This window comes from Staurois parvus, unplaced genomic scaffold, assembly GCF_062004578.1.
Source record: "Staurois parvus isolate SC_StPar_1 unplaced genomic scaffold, SC_StPar_1.0 ptg000438l, whole genome shotgun sequence".
NCBI classification, from domain to species: domain Eukaryota; kingdom Metazoa; phylum Chordata; class Amphibia; order Anura; family Ranidae; genus Staurois; species Staurois parvus.
Genome location: NW_028318234.1, coordinates 3,195,263 through 3,208,348, shown reverse-complemented (window position 1 = coordinate 3,208,348; position 13,086 = coordinate 3,195,263).

The following is a 13,086-nucleotide window of genomic DNA, read 5'->3' as shown; positions in this document are numbered from 1 at the left end:
AGGTCAGGGGTTCTGCATCCTCCTAGAGCATAAAGAAAACTCCTCCTCCAAGCTTTAACCAGTGCTCTGCTCAACATTGATAGAAGTCCCAAGACTGCTCTAACTGTTGATGAGAAAAAGTATTTAGCAGTTTATATTTACTAAAATATTTGCACTTACATGTTGTGTGTACTGTAGGAGACCAGATATAGTGAATGCAGGGTCTGGGGTTTAGTAACACTTTAATGTGAAGACCCAAGTCTGAGCCTGTGACTTCTGCTGTGTCTGGCGATGTCTAATCTTGCTGAGCCACCTGAGATGCTGGACAGCTCCCTGGACAATTCCTATAACAATCGTGCCTTGAACACCATTTCCCTTGAATCTTGAACACGTTTGATCCTTCCATGAACTTCCTGATGTAAGCCGTCTCTGCTTTTCCTGTTTGTCAGATTATTGTGCTCTTTCCAGCCAATATCTCGCTCCCGTCATTCCTTAGTATCTTCGCTACCAATTATTGCCAGCCTTTTTTTCATTCCTCAACTATGCTTCAGCTTAATCCCAACCTACAACCGCTTGTTACTGACCTTTGGATTGTTTACTGACTATGCTTCTGCTTGTCCCTACCTGCCATAACTGCTACTGGACCCCACCTTGCTCACCTCCTGGTTGGGGGGCAATCCTGAGGGCCTCAGCCTGGCACTAACACACAGCAAAACCCATCTCTAACATCAGGATCTCTAGTGAATACTGGTTAGTGCTTAGACCCTACACCTTGGGTCATCTGTCAGGGTGACCTGATTACTTATCCTGCTAGTAGGTGGGAGCCTCTCTACTGCTCTAGCTACTGGTCTCTGAGCCGGACCCCTGACTTCAATGTGCACCTTCCCCACCCCAGCCCCCTGAATACTTACCTGAGCTTGATCCAGCAATGTGCATTAGAGCAGTGGCTTTCCCGGCTAGTTTCCTCCATTGGAACCATTGGCTCCCACTGCTGTCAATCACAGAAAGTGTGAAGTAAGTGGATACACAGAGCTGGCTCAGGAGCGAGCACGCACCAGTGCCACAATAGCAAGTGGCTTGCTATGGGGGCACTCAGCATGGGAGAGGAGCCAGGAGTGCTGGCGGAAAACCTAAGAGGAAGATTGGGGCTGCTCTGTGCAATACCAGAGTAAGTATGTGTCACAATCGCGGCGTCAGACCACAGACCTTCTCACCAAACTCGTGACCGAAGGACTGGCCAATCGGAAATCGCGATGTGACGTGCGTAACAATGCCACACCCAGCTGCACCCTGCACAGCGATTTTCCAGCTAATGGACTACAATCTGTGCCTGCAGCCTGAATGCGCTTGTTACTGAATCAGGTTAATCACGCAATTAACCATTCACCGCCACCACCTCCTTTTTGGTACAGAGAAAGAGGAAACTCGGCTTCAGCTATGACACTATAATGGTCGATATAATCGTCTGTATAAAACGGTCATAACACAGGTCTTTTATACACAGGGTTAAACAAACAGTAGCGTCTCTTTAAAGGCAGGGATTCGTAAATGGCAATTAAAAGCTATAGAAACAGTTCAACACTTTCCGTAAGGAAGATTTATTACTAAAAGGTCAAACGGTGCAATAAAAATATTTACAGAAAAAAAGATGTAACTAAGATATATATATATACACACAAAGAACGATAGCACAGCAAAGAGATATCAGAGAGAAAGGGAAGAGGTAAAGTACTTGCCCAAAGTACTGGGTCAGCAGATCCAAGTTGCAGAGCAGAAGCGGCATTTGATCTCCATATGTTAGGATGGAAAGATAGGAGATGTCTTCAACTTACTTCTTTAGGGTTGCTAGCCTGTTTTTTAAAGTCCCTCAGCAGGGGCGGTGGCTCTCAGTAACCGACCAATACTCTGTTTAGGGAGGGATTGGCAGGTGGAACCCAAAATTAGAACCAGCATCTTTCATAATTCATATTCTGGCCTATACCTTCCCAGCTGCACAAGCGACAATCTCTCCACGGGTATTTTATTATGCAGATAAGTCTAAGGATCATGTAGATATGAATTATGAAATTGTACGTTACATGGTGTATGAGTTCTATGTTTTGGCTCCCCTGATGATCTGAGGTGGACGAGTGACCCATCAAAATGTTCGTCTGCACATTGGCCATCTGACGAGGTGCCCGGTTTTTATGTAAGTCTTCCATATTTCAAGATATGAAACATAGGGGAAAAACTGATTTTACCAGAAGTTATCTGATCCTTACAATTCTTTCAGTTCCTGGGAGAGCTGCCTTATCTCCTTACGAGGTGTGAAATGTTACAGTTTCTGGGACAGTGAGTCTCCAATTCTCTTAGGACAGCTGAGTTATCCTGGCCTAGGTGAGAAAGGCTACACTTTCACAGACTGCTAGGCACCGAACTAGGTGCCTTGGCCTGTCAGTGACCCATAACCAGCCACATCTGTCACTGTGCCTCTCAGGAAGGGAGGGGGAAGGAATGAGGGGAGAAAATGGATACCCTTAGCAAGATGGAGTATGAAACCAAAATGGTTGAACCGCGTCCATTTCGGATGCGCGCGTTTGCGACAGTATGTATCACGTTTAATATTTTTTTTATCCTTACAATCACTTTATTATTATTATTATTATAATACAGGATTGATATAGTGCCAACAGTTTGCTCAGCACTTTACAATATAACGAGAGACAATACAGCAACAATACAGCTCAATACAAGTGGGTTAGGAGGGCCCTGCTCCTTTGAGCTTACTTTAAAGTATAAAACCTCTTTGAAGCCACCTCCAGCCTACACCAGTGATGGCTGCATGGCATATCTCTGAGTGAGTGTCTTGATGTTGACAACAGTGGACCATGTCAATGTAATGTGTGTTGGAATGGCTACTTGTAGTCTCTAATTGGAACTCCATGTGAAAGGTTGACAATGCAGGAGCACAACTGGGAGAGAGGGACAGAGTGAGGCCACGTTGAAAAAGAAAGGGCCTCAACCAGGACCTTCATGGCAGAATCATTAAACTAAAATGCTAAGTATTACTTTTGAATTGCCATTAACAAGTTAAAGCTAATGAAACAGAAGTGATTGAGTTTACATAATTTCCTGGAAGTCATTCTATGTGGAATGGGTATATTGCTGGTACCCATCCTCAGGCTGCACTCTATCAGAGGTAGCTCAGGCCTATAATAAAACATCACAGCTTATCCTTATCAAAATTGCAGAAGTGAGAAATTAAGCCAATGATGAAATCAGACCAATGACCCATGTGGAGTAAACACATAAATATTCTGGTGTGATTTTATGGAGACGGCTGTTTATGGTGTTTATTTGCTGCCAGTTCACATTACTGTGAAATAATGCAATGTCCACCCATGCCCCTCCTCGATTATATAATGAAAAAGGATCACAGAAAAAGGAAGAATGAGTTTTATTCTTGGCATCCTGAACCTCTCTGCTAAGCTTTCTCTTTAGATTTTCCCAAATATAAATCTTTAATGATACAGTTTTATTGAAGTCTTTACCACAATAAAAGATGGAGGCTGTAAACTGCTCCAATTAGATTTATGGCTTAGTATAAAATTATAGATTTAAAGAAGATCAGTACTGAGAGAAATACACTCACCAACCACTTTATTAGGTACACCTGGCTAGTGCCAAGAAAATATCCCCCCACATCATTACACCACCACCAGCAGCCTGAACCATTGATACAAGGCAGGATGGATCCATGCTTTCATGTTGTGTACACCAAATTCTGACCCTACCAAGTATGTACCTTGAAGAGTACTACAGGTAAGTGGAAAAAAAACATGGTGAGGGAGTAGCACATTTAACATTTGTAATTGTTTTTTCATTCTTCCTATCCTATGTAGTGGTGCAGATCTCTTCTACACAGGGTATGTATTGGTTTAAATATCTAGCTGGAATAAAGATCAATGTTCTTTATAGATTACTAATTAAAAAACTTGCAAGGATTATTATTTTTACTTTTTTCTGTTGTACCTGCATTTTGAAAATCTACACATTTTACTTTAAAGCTGGACTCCAGGCAAGCGGCTAAATATACAGTATGCATATACTGTATTTTATACATACTGTGTATATTTATGAACTGTCTTACCTGTCAAACAAATGACATGAGTTAGGATAAAGGGTGGAACCAATTTGTTTCAGGGAACCACAAAATCGCCCCTTCAACAGGGCTACACTATGTACAGGAAATGAAAAGATGTCTCCCCCCATTATCCTCTGGCTTGCTTCCAGACGTGGTCATGAAGACACTATGCTACATACTGTATGTGATGGGCCTGCCCAAAAGTACACAGGCTATGGATCCTTACATACACCTTAATAAGCACTGTTCTGGGCTGTAACCTACATAAAACCCGATCAAAGCACTACTGAACAAAGTCCTTGAGGGATTAAGTGCTCATCTGCGAAACATGTCTCTGCCACAAAGTAGGTGATAACTAATTTGAGGAGATACCCAGTACTAGATTTCTCTGAAGTCCAAACGACGCTAAACGGGACGATGATTAATGAGAAATTATAAGCCGTTTCTTCAGACACCTATGAAAGGTTCTGTAAAATAAGGATGCCTTGCATCCTCTACTTAATCGAACCCAGACACCCTAAAATGACTTGTCACTCCTCAGAGACCCAACTCCTCAGAGGGAATCCCCTCTCCCTAACTCCCATTTCCCTTCCCTTACCACTTCACCGCCCCATTCCACCTCCTTCAATCCCCCATCTTGTCCCCTCCTATCTCTCATTCTTATCTCCCTCTTCTTCTTTCTCATCTTTAATTGAATGAATCCCTAATCTAATTGTGCCAACTACACTGGCTATTTATCATTTATAGCTCTATAAGCATTGTTTTTCCTACTAAGCTGGTTTTCCTTACAGAAAGTATTTTACCTTGAGCAGCCAATCTCCGTTATGATTTTTCACAGTTGATTTCATGAGTTCACATACGTTTTCTGTTATGTAATCCAACAGATCTACCCTCTACTTAGCCTAGATGTGGCACTTGCCAACAGTTCTTTTGCTTTATTCTGTAACATTTTGATATGGGGTTGTTCCCCCACTTTTCCATGGTCAATAAAAACGATTGAACAAAAAATGGAAAGCTATCTATACACATCTAAAGATGAAGGAGGCAATTTTGAGGCCCCTGAAAGGCTTTTGTTTCATTCTTTTATCCTAATTGATATTGGAATAATTCTATACCTTGACAATTGAATTGTGGTGTGGTGCTTTAATCTCAGATCCATTCAATTACAAGCCAAGGAAATCCTCTAGCATAGAGAAGCTCCCAACCCAGAATTCAGACACCCTGTCCAAATACCAACATAAATTCCTTCTTTATTAGGATAACACTAAGGTTCCAGCACTAGCTTTTCTTTAATCTCAAGTCTAATGGTCCAAGCAGTTTTACCAGACAGCATAGCCAGGCTGGCGACCTCTTCTTTCTCTACTGCGTTATGGTCACTGACACCCCCAGCTTGGGGACTGAGTAACGATGGTACACCACCACACGGATGAGGTCATCACTATACTCTCTTCTCAGGCAGACAATATTATATTGACAGCCCTGTGGCTCACTGCCAACATTTGCTCTTCCGGTGTGTGTCATGCTGAGCAGGTGACTGCAGGAAGCTAACATAAAGACATATTTGGATACTTACATGAACTTATAGCTTATAGACACTCTTTATTTAATTTCCATAATCACAATTAACAGACATAAAATGCAGAACATATTGTCATAAAAATACAACATAAGTAATGACAGTAATAGAAACAACGATGACTAAACAAGACTATGATCCAGAACAATAGAGTGGTTCTGCATGCCAGGATTGTTGAGCACATCTCATACTGACTAAGAAGGCATGGTAAAGGCATTTTTACATTTTATGACCTATAACAAGGGTAGGGGTGATAAGCTCCGGAATCTGAAGATCAGGCAATATGGAAAAAAGAATGAAGAAAACGGGCTCCCTTCTCACCAATACTGTATTGGTAAAGCACATGTTCACTTTAAGTATCCATTTATACCTATGCCTCGCACTATACCTACACATTACCGCAGTGAACTATAACGCATGTGCCACAATGTGGTACACTGCATTGTGAATGGCACCCCAACACACTATGCAGTAGCTGCCAACACACAAGCATGGCAGCGCATCACAACACACATTGTGGCCATTACACTGACAATAAAAAAAATTGTGTGCGTTTTTCTAGTCCGTGTATGACAGCCCATTCCTTAAAAAGTTAGGCTGTAATATACCACAATGGATCAAACAAGTATTATTCCAGGTGAAAACGATTGGACACTTTGTGGACTGTTGATGTTGCTCTGAATCACTAAGTTTTCTTATATCACTCAGGCTTGGGTCTCCAGTGCTGATGGCTGAAAAGTGAAGTGGAATAAAATACAAACCTGACTTTTACAGTGATTGACAGAAGATACAAATGGCTCCATTTTAGTGGTTTATGTCTTTACTACAACCTTATTAGGGACTGAGAGTATGGCTTACTAAACCACAACATGTGTGTAAATGGGTCACAGTTTTGGGCAAATCACTAATCTGCTCCATGATTTGCTCTCCAGCAGTGGTATCTCCAAATTATTCCCCAACAAATAGAGGTTTATTTACTGCAGCTGGAGAGTGCAAAATCAGACTCACTTCTGCATAGAAACCAGTCAGCTTCTAACCTCAGCTTGTTCAATTAGGCTTTGGCAATAAAATCTGGAAGTTGAATGGTTTCTATGCAGAAGTGGGTCTGATTTTGCACTCTCCATATTTAGTAAATAAACCCCATAGTCTTATTGTCCTGCTTCTGTTAGGTGGAGTTTTAACACTCCTGTTCTCTTTGTAATATATAATAAATAATCCGCCAGATTCTACTCATAATGGTGCATGTAGAAGGAAGTAGGAGGGTGGAAGGTCAGTCAACCCAACATATTTTCTTATTTTCCATAGATGCTGAAGGATGAATTACAGCTCTTGTAGACTCTGGCATGGATATTGCTACACTTGCGTTTCCAGCTCCACCTGTCTACTGTAGGCATTTCCATGTTATCTCACTTTTCTCAGGAAACAGTATTAGGAATGAGAAAGGCAAGGGTGTTAGAGAATAACTCACCTACCAGCATCTACTTATAACAGACATATTGGTCTTCTTAAAGTAGATTCAACCTCTAAATAGACAACATTTTGTTTGCTAAATCAGTGTACAATAAACAATTGCCCTGTTTTTTCCCATAAAATCCTGTTTTAATGTTTTATTCATCTTGGCACTGCTGATCTTTTTAAGCTTCTTTCAGCGATTTCCTGTCACTCCACCGTCAGCTATACATCATTGCCCTCAACCGGCTTCCAGACAATGGTGGACAATACCTGTACAATGGGTGTCGGTGTGGCTGCTTGTGGTGCAAGAGAGAGCATGACAACACAAGAGCACAATTGGGAGATGGCTCTCACCCCATTAAAGATAGTGCCAGATTAGAAATAATGAACGCTTCAGATATAAACAAGTGAAAACAAGTTCTGAAATTAAAAGAAAATGGTAAAGTTAATGAGAATATATTGATTGGGTTTAGATTTACTTAAAGTCACACGATGTACACCTCCGCTAGCTGTAATATGCATATAAGACAGTTGATATGCAATATTAAGAAGGTGATGACTATGGAATGCTAAAGAAAAGAAAAGAAAAGAAAAGAAAAGAAAGAAAAATGATGCCCTTGCTTGGTGTAATGACAAGAAAAATAAAACGGAGAAACCTTCTATTAAGTTTAAAAAAATGAGCAATTTTTTGAAGAAGTGATCAAGGCTTGGCTTCATCCCCATCTACCAACAACGTTTCACTTTCAGTCAGTATGGCCACCCATCAAACTAATGGATGAATAGTGATGTATAGGAGCCAGGGCCAGGTGCTTCACCCAGACATACAGTATAAATCTACCGGAGCACCCGGATGTTTAAAGCTTAAATCCAAGTTTACTTTGACTTTAAATTGTTTGTTTGGGCCAAGCTAGAGGTAGGCTTTAAAGTGGTTGTAAACTTCAGACATGAAATATGAACAGAGAATATCCCCCTATAGTGTGTACTTGTCTCAGTTAAGAGCACTAAGTATCATTTATGTCTGTTGCTTCATTTCTCTAATATCTGCTTGAGTCAGTTCTGACCTGTTTTCCTGGCACCAAGAGAAAAATGGTGACAAGGCATGGACCTCCAGCAAATTGACAGCCTCAGCTCTATTCTTGTGAACTGTGTGGAAAGGGTGGTGTTTCTTCCCTCCAATCAGCTTTCAGAGCTCTCCTCCCTGACCTCAGTAGAGTGTAACATCAGCTCTCTACCCCTTTTTTTCTGAATTCTCAGTCAAGCTTTAAAATTCAGCACTTTGAACGGATGTAGAGTAGAGAAAACTTCAGATAAACGGGTACAACTTTTGTAGGAGGATTTGTTTCATCTCTGTGTATCACCTGAGGCCAGTCACGTCACTAGGTACATGTAAGGGTTTACAACCACTTTAAATTTAAAGCCATCCTGACATACACGAGTCCTAAAGAACCAGTTTTATGCTGACTACTGCACATTAGGTAAGTGCTTTACAATTCTGGCTTGCTTTAACTACAATACTAATTGAACAGAGGTCCAGGGCTTGGCTGCACTGTCTAGCAGGAGTGCCTGGATCACAAAATCTGACTGCACAGAAATACAAAATTCTTTGGTAGTTAATATAGTCCACATACCATATATGCCTTTCAACTATTCATTTAGCTGTTTACCTAAAGTTCAACGTCTGACACATCAGGATTGTTTGAGTAAGACTGGCATCTATGGCAAGAATCTAGGTTACATAATATACAACTGAAGGGTTATCCCAAACTGGTAGAGTGAGATTTCCCAGCAGCGGAAGCCCTGAGTGTCCATGTGTTCAATCTTGTGGTTAAACAGTCTACAAAACATGCAGAAGAACCAGAGTAGCAGGTGGATTGCCAGGCCGACAGACAAGAGTTTTTTCAGTAAAAACATATATGTGTCACCACTCACAGACCACTAGGAGAGGAAACAGCAACGGATGGAAGTTCTACATGTTTATCTTCTCAATGAAACAAATTAATGTGGTTACCCGATGGTATGGCAAGGAAATGTACAAAGCATCTCTGACATCAAACACTGCATCAGCATCTCTTCATTCTGTTTTTCAGTGAACCGAAAGTATATTAATATAAGGGAAACCAATATTAATCACATTCCACAATCTTCTGAGACCGTACAAAGTTTAATACCAGGCCAGGAAGATCAAATACCAAAGTGGGCAAGCTACTTGTCACTGGAAACATTACCAATTTTGATCATTGATAATTGAGTACTGTCCGTGATACTTTTTTTATTTGCACTCAATTGTTTCTGTCGCAAATGCACTAATACGGCTACAATCACCTCGATCATTGATAATAAAATTCTAGTTTTGAGGGTGGTAGCAAACAGCTGTTATTTTTCATATCAGGATGGATCTATAGCGTCATGTTTTTAAAATGGAATAATTAAAGGGTCAATCCTGAAATTTAAATCGAGTTCAAGTGTATATAAACTATAACAACAAACTTGAAGAGGGCAGCGCTTTCTCAAATTATATACTTATCTATATATGTATATAGATGGTGCACAATAAATATAAAGCGCTATACGTGCAAAAATGTGCAATATGCAATTAATAAATAAATAACAATAATCTCCGTTTGATGTCAATCAATATATGGTAATAAATATTGCATATATAATTCAATCTTAAAGTGCTATTGTGCAATAAGTGAAGATAAAAAGTCCATCATTATTATATGTACTCCAAAAGAGTATAAATAAATGAATGGGAATTTCAGCAGGAATTGTCCATTTAAACGATAAATCCTGTGCCAAAGTGCAATGGTGCATGTGCCTTTAAAGATATCCACCACTTCTTATGGCTGCGCACTCACCAGAACTCTGAGGTATACAGGCATTGGTTACAATTCTATCACATCTGGGTGCAGGGGTAGTAGGGGTTAATCCAGCATCCTCTCAGTACCAGTGGTGCGTGCCTCACTAAATCTGGGGAAGATTTGCTCAACGAAAATGGGCGCCGCTTCTTACCCAGGAGCTGACGGCATGACATCAGCAATGTGGCTCCACCCAACATGTTTTGTGCGACAGCACATCCTCAGGCATACTGAGAGCATGCTGGATTAACCCCTACTACCCCTGCACCCAGATGTGACAGAATTGAAACCAATGCCTGTATACATCAGAGTTCTGGTGAGTGCGCACCCATAAGAAGTGGTGGATATTTTTAAAGACACATGCACCATTGCACTTTGCCACAGGATTTATTTAAATGTTTAATTCCTGCTGAAATTCCCATTAATTTTTTTATACTCTTTTGGAGTACATATAATAATGATGGACTTTTTATCTTCACTTATTGCACAAATTGCACAATAGCACTTTAAGATGGAATTATATATGCAATATTTATTACCATATATTGATTGATTGATTGATTGACATCATACGGAGATTATTATTATTAATTTATTTATTAATTGCATATTGCACATTTGTGCACGTATAGCACTTTATATTTATTGTGCACCATCTATATACCGTATTTTCCGGCGTATAAGACGACTTTTTAACCCCTGGAAATCTTCTACAAAGTCGGGGGTCGTCTTATACGCCGGGTGTTGTGCTGAAACCTTACCTGTACTTCCGAGCTGACGCTTCTGCACATGTCTTCGGCAGCAGTAGACGATCGCTGATCACCATTCCTTGCAGAACTGCATGAGACGTCGGATGCAGCCGTTCAGTGCTCGATTGAGCTTGACTGAAACTGTGACATGTGCAGAAGCGTCTTCTTGCCGCTACCCGATGTGTATCCCTTCTCTGCATATCACAGTTTCAGTCAAGCTCAATCGAGCACTGAACGGCTGCATCCGACGTCTCATGCAGTTCTGTGAGGAATGGTGATCAGCGATCGTCTACTGCTGCCGAAGACATGTGCAGAAGCGTCAGCTAGGCAGTACCTTGCAGTTCTTGACCCCCTTTAGGAAATACGGTAATTAACATTAATTATTATATATTAATAACTGTGGCAGTTCTCAGATCATCTTGGAGACAGGGAGGGCTGGGCAGGCAGGGAGAGCTGACCCACCCAATCCAAGCAGGCTTTGTATGCAGTGTGCACAGAAAATACTGGTACATCGCTTGCCGTGATTGGTTGGTAGAGGGGGGTAGTCTTATACGGCGAGTATAGCCCAAACCCTATATTTTAACAGGAAAAGTAGGGGGGTCGTCTTATACGCCCAGTCGTCTTATACGCCGGAAAATACGGTACATATATAGATAAGTATATAATTTGAGAAAGCGTTGCACTCTTCAATTTTGTGATTACGTTACCAGGGATTGTTACCCATACCCTTTTAGTGCTAGCAGCTATCTGGTATAACTATTACTCTTTACATTTCTTATGTGTATGCACTCGCTTATACTTTCGTGAAATAACAACAAACTTATTTGCTTTCTTTTGGTCTGCTAAAGCCCAATTAAAGCTTATTGATAACGGTAAAACTGGCAAGCTGCATTTACAGTAATAAATAATTATTTTTTAAAAACAATTCTTTGCTTACTATGTGCTACATCAAGGGTTAAAATAAGCCTGTGCTCCCAGCATGCTGGAGACCAAGACCCTCACATCCTTCATGGTGCTCCAGTCAACAGCCCTGCTCAGGGGGCAAGAGCATTCCTAATAATGATGGCAAATGTGTGTCAATGGTAGATTTTGAAACATTGAGAGCAGTGGTCTCCAAACTTTGGAAACAAAGGGCTAGTTTACTGCCTTTCAAAGTTTAGTGGGGTCCGGACAGTGGTCAGTGGGAGTAGAAAATGCCCTGGCATCAGTGAGAGTAAACAATGCCATAGGTTTAGTGGTCAGTGGGAGTAAAATGATTACATCATTGGTGTCAGTGGGAGGAACAGTGCCCCATCATTGGTGTCAGTGGGAGGAATAGTGTCCCATAATTGGTGTCAGTGGGAGGAATAATGTCCCATAATTGGTGTCAAGGGGAGAATTAGATCCCCATAATTGGTGTCAATGGGGGGATTAGTTCCTCATCTCTGGTGGAATCATCTCATCAGTGGGAGGAATAGTATCCCCCATTGTTGGAAGAATAGTGCCCTGTATCAGTGGAAGGAATAGTGGAGAGTGGAGCAAGGGCCAGATAAAGGCATGCAAAGGACCACAGCTGGCCCATGGGCTGCAGTTTGGAGACTCCTGATTTACATAAACATGCATGCATCATACATACTAGGGGGAGTACAACTGGGGGAATCAATGGTGGAGAAGGATTTGGGGGTTCTGGTAGATCACAAGCTTAATAATGGCATGCAATGCCAAGCTGCGGTTTCTAAAGAGAGCAAAATCCTCTCTTGTATTAAAAGAGGTATAGACTCCAGAGAGAGAGATATCATATTACCCCAGTACAAATCATTAGTAAGACCTCATCTGGAATATGCAGTTCAGTTTTGGGCACCAATTCACAAAAAGAACATTGGGGAACTGGAGAAAGTACAGAGAAGGGCAACCAAACTGATACGAGGCATGGAGGAGATCAGCTATGAGGAAAGATTAGAGGAACTGAATTTATTCTCTCTTGTGAAGAGGAGATTAAGGGGGGATATGATCAACATGTATAAATACATTAGTGGTTCATATAGTGAACTCAGTGTAGAGCTCTTCACCCTGAGGTCATCACAGAGGACAAGGGGGCACTCTTTACGTCTGGAGAAAAATAAATTTAATCTCCAAATACGGAAAGGTTTCTTCACAGAAAGAGCTGTGAAAATGTGGAATAGACTCCCTCAAGAGTTGGTTCTGGCCAGCTCAGTGGATTGCTTTAAAAAAGACCTGGATTCTTTCTTTAACATTTATAGGTAAAGTTGATCCAGGGAATATCTGATTGCCTCTCATGGGATCATTAAGGACTTTTTTCCCCTGCAGGAGCAAATTGGATCATGCTTTGCTGGGTTTTTTGCCTTCCTC